The sequence below is a fragment of the Spinacia oleracea genome, chromosome 4, assembly GCF_020520425.1.
Source record: "Spinacia oleracea cultivar Varoflay chromosome 4, BTI_SOV_V1, whole genome shotgun sequence".
NCBI classification, from domain to species: domain Eukaryota; kingdom Viridiplantae; phylum Streptophyta; class Magnoliopsida; order Caryophyllales; family Amaranthaceae; genus Spinacia; species Spinacia oleracea.
Window position 1 is genome coordinate 169,725,488 of NC_079490.1, and position 7,628 is coordinate 169,733,115.

At 39.0% G+C, this 7,628-nt stretch overlaps 1 non-coding gene across 1 annotated transcript; it reads left to right on the forward strand.

The window, feature by feature from the left end:
- Positions 1 to 239: 239 nt before the first annotated feature.
- TRNAL-UAA (transfer RNA leucine (anticodon UAA)) lies at positions 240 to 322 on the forward strand. Its single transcript has one exon. It is a non-coding gene; the product is annotated as a tRNA-Leu (tRNA).
- The last annotated feature ends 7,306 nt before the right edge of the window (positions 323 to 7,628 follow it).

Genomic DNA, 7,628 nt, shown 5'->3' on the forward strand with positions numbered 1-7,628 from the left:
TTTATGGCATTGTCATTGCCAAAACTCACCCCATTTCCGTCCGAAACATGATCACCAACATTCACTTTGACACTATATATATAGTATAGATTAATGACTAGTCGGTCCTACTCAATTTATTGTTTAGTTCCAATGTAACTTTTAGTCATCCATTTATCTTACATATTGAATTTGATTCTCTTAACATACATAAGAAGCTAAGGAATCTATAGATTTATTTTGATTCTCTTAGCACATGTGCAAGTTTGCCCGAGTGGTTAAGGGGGAAGACTTAAGATCTTCTGCACATAAGTGCGCGTGGGTTCGAACCCCACAGCTTGCAAATTACTTTTTTCTTTTCTTTTCTGGGAGAACAAGTTCTTACAAATATGTTCTGGATGGATTTCTTGTTGGAGAATGAGTTCATACAAATATGTTTCGAATTGACTTCGGTTTTCCATCTATATTTATATATTATACTAAAACACAAATTATTTTCACCTCTTAAATGTCACATGATTTTGGTGAGGTGTTTTTATTTGACTTTTTTTTTGTTACACTGAGTTGTACAACCTCAAATAATTTTTTTTGGAAATAATAATGATTTAAAAATATTTGATGTGGTGTAAATTATAAAGTGTTAGGTTATGATACATATGATATTACATAAATCATGCGGAAACAACCATTAACCCAGGATTACATATTATTTACACATAATCATATAGCATAATTTAGATGCATACTCTTTGTTGCGTGCCCTCCCTAGCTGCGCCCGAACTGAACAAGAACAAGTCTTTAGGACTCCAAGTGTCGTCCCTCCGTAGATAGTCCACAGCACGTCCGGATCCGCCTTAAGATTGACCAACTAGAATCGCCCTTAAGGTACTAGAATTTTCGGCACTTTTGAGCAAGATGTGTGGCTGAATTTTTCTCTCAAAAACTCACTTTGAATACTTTGAAACTCGTTATAAATTGTGAACCCAAGCCACATATTTATAGGGGTATGGAAAGGGAATTGGAATCCTATTCAGATACAAATTAATTAAACCTAGAATCCTACAAGAACTCTAATTAATTAATTTATCAAATAGAATTAGGAATTTAATCATTAACCGAACTCTGCACGTTTTAGGAATCGTGCATGAACACAAACACTTACGCACACACACACGGCAGCCACGATGGGCCGCCCATGCGCGTGCGTGCGAGCAGCCCACGCAGCGAGGCCTACGCGAGCTACAAGCCCACGTAGCTCCTGCGCGCGCTGCGCGCGCTGTGCGCGCTGCCACGGCCTGCTGGGCCTGGCCTTGCGCTGGGCCTGGCGTGGCCTTGGCTGTTCGTGTGGCGCGCTTGGCTTGCTGGGCGATGGCCTGGCTTCGTGCTGGGCCCTCGTCCGGCAGGCCTCGTCCGATGCTTATTCGTACGATACGCTTCCGATTAAATTTCCGATTCCGGAATTCATTTCCGATACGAACAATATTTAACATTTCCGATTCCGGAATTAATTTCCGTTTCGAACAAATATTTAATATTTCCGTTTCCGGAATTATTTTCCGATTCCGGTAATATTTCCGATTCTGACAATATTTCCGTTTCCGGCAATATTTCCGATTCTGGTAATATTTCCATTTCCGATAATATTTTCCGATACGTACCATGTTTCCGTTTCCGGCAACATCTATGACTTGGATAATATTTATATTTCCGATACGATCCATATTTCCGTTTCCGGTAATATCATCGTTTCCGGAGTATTCATTTCTTGCCTGTGACGATCTCAGCTCCCACTGAAACCAAGATCCGTCGATTCCGAATATCCATAGATAGAGTATTTAATGCCATTAAATACTTGATCCGTTTACGTACTATTTGTGTGACCCTACGGGTTCAGTCAAGAGTAAGCTGTGGATTAATATCATTAATTCCACTTGAACTGAAGCGGCCTCTAGCTAGGCATTCAGCTCACTTGATCTCACTGAATTATTAACTTGTTAATTAATACTGAACCGCATTTATTAGACTTAACATAGAATGCATACTTGGACCAAGGGCATTATTTCCTTCAGTCTCCCACTTGTCCTTAGGGACAAGTGTGCATTTCCTAATTCCTTTGTCGCTCGATGCTTGCTCTTGAACATAAGGTAAGAGTTGTCATCCTTATTATGTCCAGAGGTGTTCCTCGGTTTCAGAGTTCAACTGATCAAATAAACAGATAATCATAGCCTATGATTCATCCGAGAACGGCCATGCATTTCACAGTTTCTAGCTCTCCGAGTGGCCTTGTACAACTTTTAAGCATCTCATCCCGATTTATGGGAGGACAATCCCAATCTTGCGATCTTGAGATTAGACTTCGTTTGATAGGTGATTACCTGAGCGTTGCCTTTATAGCCTCCTTTTACGGTGCGACGGTTGGTCAACGTCAAAGCAACCAGTTCTCAAACAAGTAATCTCAAATCACTCAGGTATTGAGGATTTAGTGTCTAATAATTTAATGAAATTTACTTATGACAGATTTTCATCTCTTACAGTAAAGTTTCATAGGTCTTGTCCGATACTAGTCTTCCCAAAGTAAGTATCTATGCAAATGATTATGACATTGCCATGTCCACATAGTTCAAGAAACAGAACTACTAGTCATCTTGCATTCTAATCGTCTAACGTTTTCTATGCGTCCAATTTTATAGAAAACTCCGACTAGGGACCATTTTCAACTTTTGACATTCAAGTTCACTTGATAGACATTTCTTAGTCACAGGACTGGTCCTGACAGTCTATCTTGAATATATCGTCAAATTGAAGGGACTCATCATTTAATAAACCACAAATTAAATGGAATATGAAAATACATTTCATATATGATAAATGTTCAACCCTAACGTTTTACAACCATGGGCCTCTAACCCATCTTTAAAACATTTCATGGAATTCAAAGCTATGCTTGATTTCCAGTGCTACAATGTGAGTGTTGCTTCTCACTTGTTGCATAGGTTTAGTTATCATGCTTTGCCAATCTTAATATCCTTTTCATCGAATGTTCTTCGAGATATGATGATAAGATCTTTTCGAGTTTGTTTATTATGTGATCTAGTCTTTCTCGCTACAATGGTGGTTCTACGCATTTCTCAATGAAGAACCATCAAGTTACCAGACCTTTTTCTTGCTTCAAGAGTGGTTCTACGCATTTTTCAATGAAGAACCATCAAGCCAGCAGATAGGTGATCTTCCCAAGTTCAGTGAAGAACTTTAAACAACCCTGTTTTATTGCTTCTTAGGCAATAATCACTTTTACTTCAACTGTATAGGTTGCTAGTGATGCTTTGTTTGGATTTACCTATCCAAGCAGTTCATAGATATGTGGAAGAATCTCCAACTATATCTTAGAACATAGAAATTATTATTTTAATTTCCCACGCAACAACTCATGGTCTCCAACCCATGTTGCCATTTTCAAAACACGATGCTCTATAGCTCGTCCTTATCAATGGGTAACTCCAAAGGGTCTTGCTTGATCCTTTGCCAGTGTTTATGCGTGTAGCATCAATATTTAGCATATCTCTATTTCCTTGAGTCAAGAACTATTCCTATGTACCTTTTCAAGTACCATAAGTATTCTTGATCTCAATCTAGTTGATCTTTACTTAGATCAATAGAGATTGGTATATGTTCGTCATGCCTAAAGTCATTCGATACGTTTTTGGCGATCCTCATATTATATCATACATGATAAATTCTTTTGCAGAATAATTCCCAATTGAATTCTATTCATGTAACTTTAGCTTATCTAGTTTCAGTAGATACTAAATTCAGCTAAATTCTTTGACATATAATATAGGTTAAGAATCTTACTTAGATCCTTGGATGTTTAACTTAGTAAATGCTTATACATAGTTCAAACATACTTTACTTAGATTTATTCACATGGGTCGAATATCTCCAATGGAGACTTTCGTGTTTGATTTAGTAAATCTAATCTAAAACAATATTATAAGATCTTTGTAAATAGATCTTAATACCCAATATGTACTAAGTTTCGCCATGGTCCATTATTGATGAATAATTTCAAATCTAAGTAATTAGCATTTGAATGTTATTTCACAATAGAGAGATATGTGTGTGATACACATAGGACCAATTAAGTTTTACGTACTCCCACTAAACTTCTTATATATCTATAAGAATCATGTACATTTTATGAAACTAAAATACTTATTAGCTTCACTAAAATACATTTCTAATTCCCAATTGCTTGCTTAAATCTGTACTTAGATTTCATAAGCTAGCTTTCCTTTTCAAGCATTTATTTGGATCCACAAATCCTATGACATATCATGTACATAGTTTATTCCAACATTTTATTGAGGAATTGTTTTGTCATCCAATTGCTATATGTACCGATATGCAATCATTGCTTGAATTATAGACTTGAGCATTATGATTATGCATGAGGTTTCAACACAATTCACACCATGAATTTGCTTGTAACCTTTAGCAATTAATCTCGCTTTGTGTGTGAACACAATTTCATGTTTGATGGTTTTTATCCTTAAAACAAACTTGCAACCAATAGGTGTGAACCTATTCTTGCAAATCAACAAAATTTCAATTTTGTCATTGATGAATCATATTTATATAGGGTATTCTAGGCTCATTTAGGTTGCATTTCTAGGCATTCGTCTCATTTTAGTTGCATTTAGAGTCACAATTGCATAAGTCGTCGTTATTGTACTCTATTACGCTCCGTTTGTGTTTTCTTTGATATTTCAGGTGATTTTACAATCATTTGGGTGCTTTCGGAGTGTTTGGAGGTGGAACGAATGATCACCGGATGGTTTGAGTCGGAGACGAAGTGTTTGATCGGAGAATTGAGTTTTCCGGGGATGATTAACTCGATATATCGCTTGTGCATAGCTCGCAAGACCCCTCGTTGGCTCGCAAGACATCTATCGTAGGCTCGCTACATTTATCGTTGGCTCGCTACATCCATCGTCGTGCCTCATCGCTTCATGGTTGCTTGCTTCACTAGGCCAGCGAGGGATGGCTCGCTAGCTCCCTCGCTGCCTCGTTGCTCGTCGCTTTGTCTTGCTGCACTTCACTAGGCCAGCGAGGGATGGCTCGCTAGCTCCCTCGCTGCCTATAGCTTCGTCGTCTTGTCTTGCTGCACTTCACTAGGCCAGCGAGGGATGGCTCGCTAGCTCCCTCGCTGCCTATAGCTTCGTCGCTTGGCTTGCTACACACACGCGCAGGGCAGCGAGGGATGGCTCGCTAGCTCCCTCGCTGCTCTACCTTCTTGCTAGTCGCTCATCATGATGCCAGCGAGGGATGGTGCGCGAGATCCCTCGCTGCCCATGCCTCGCCATCTATCTTCCCGTGTGCGCGGCTCGTGCTCGGGTTTGGCTGCCACATCATCGCTCCATCGACCAATCATCGACGACTTTTATTTTTTATTTTCATATTTATTTATTTATTTTATTTTAGAAAATATGAGCATATAAATACTCAAGGGAACTAATTTATTTCTCTCATGTTATTATTTTCCTAGAATTCTTTTAAACGTTCAGTTTTATTTCTCTCTCTACACATTATTGAGCCCTAGTTCATTCCATTCAATTAATCAATCTAGAGGTAATTCAATAATTTCTTTTGCTTTTATTCTTTCTTATTATTTTCGTTTCTTAGATTAATTCGTCCTTTGATTATGAATCTCGTTTTCATTATGTATTTCATGCTTGTTAATTCAATTATGAGCGAGTAGTTATATTCTAGGGCTAAGTTAGGGAAGCCATGTTTATACCATGATTGTTATGCAATAAAGTTTGCTAATCTATAGATTATTGCTTGAGTAATTCCAATTGATTTGTTCTTAATCGTTGATTCATGTTATCGGCCAATTTCATGGATTAATTATCTAGCTAATAGGAATTAGAATCGAAAGATCGTGTTTTTAGAGGCTTTGTACAATTGGCAATTCTGATTATGTTAGCGATCGTACTGCATATGTTGAATTGAAAGTGTTAAGACCCGACCGTAGGATTAGCATGTACTTTAATTACTCGACCTAGTTTATTCGTTGTCGAATTGAATTGTGTTATTGGATTGGTATAAGCATGGTGAACCGAACAGACGCCCTAGACCTTTAATTCATTGATAAATTACGCATTTTTATTATTGTTTTAGCTTTAGTAGTTAATACTCAAACTCAACTTTCGTTATTGAAATAGTTCGTATAATTGGGAAAAAACTAATAGAACTTGTCTCCCTGTGGGATCGACCCGTATTTTCTAAGTATCTGCTAACAACAGACACCGTGCACTTGCGGTATCACTTTTTAATCTATCAAGTTTTTGGCGCCGTTGCCGGGGAGACGGCTAGATTCTATTAGTTTTAGTTTGATTATTTGAACTGTTTCCATCGTCTCATTGGAACTTTTAGTTCCAATTGAGGCAAATTTCACTGCGTTTTCTTGTCTGTTGTTTATGCCCAGGTCTGCTAGAACGGGTACCTTAGTTCCACCCGATCCCGATCTTGGTAAGACTCTTCGACAACTCAAAAAGAAACAACAAAACAAGAAGCAGTCAGGGGTTCAAGACTCACAAACTCCACCGAGTCACACGATGTCTAAATCCTTGAAATCATATGGGGTTCCTTCCTCGAGCAGTGTTCCGACTGGGCTCACAATGCCAACTATTGAGGCAATCAACTTTGAGATCAAGCCCGCTCTAATCTCTATGGTCTCACAAAATCAATATGGTGGCCATCCATCTGAGGAACCCACCAACCATCTGCAGAGGTTCAACCAACTATGTGGCACTATCAAGCATCAAGGGGTCACTCAAGACCAATTGAAAGTAATGTTGTTTGGTTTTAGCCTTCGTGACAAGGCACAAATATGGTTGAACGATGTCAAGGAGACAGAGTGGAGTGCTATTTCACAAGCCTTTCTCGAAGAATTCTTTCCACCCACCAAGACGGCTGAAATAAGGCACAAGTTGACTACATTTACGCAAGAACCGGGAGAGTCACTTAGAGAAGCCTGGGATAGATTCAAGGCTTTGCAGCGGTCGTGCCCGCATCATAATATTGAAAAATGGTTCTTGGTTCAGATTTTCTACCATGGTTTGCAAGATGAAACAAAGAACACGGTTGATTCTGCTTCTGGAGGTGTTTTTCTTGACAAAGAAGTGGATGCAGGTTATGATTTCCTTGCCAATCTTGCCGCTAATCATTACAGCACCACCAGAACTACATCTAAGAAGGGCAAGATTGATGTCGATGCTTATGCCCTATTGTCATCACAAGTGGCAGCCTTGAACCTAAAGATCGATGCTTTGAAGTCCCCTCAGTCTGGTACTCCCCCAATGAGTATCAATGCTATGTCCAGTGTAGCTCCGGTAACAACTTCTTACTGCGAAGTATGTGGAATCCAAGGTCACTTTGGTCATGAGTGCTCTTATAGTCTGCAGGATACCACGCGAATGGAGCAAGTGAATGCTTTTCAACAGAGGCAACCCGATGACCCATATTCCAACTCGTACAATCCAGGTTGGAGGAATCATCCAAATTTCTCATATCGAAGCAACAATGCTCAAAATCCTCAACCCCAGCAACAATGGTCACAACCACAGTTCCATCCACCTCAGGCACAT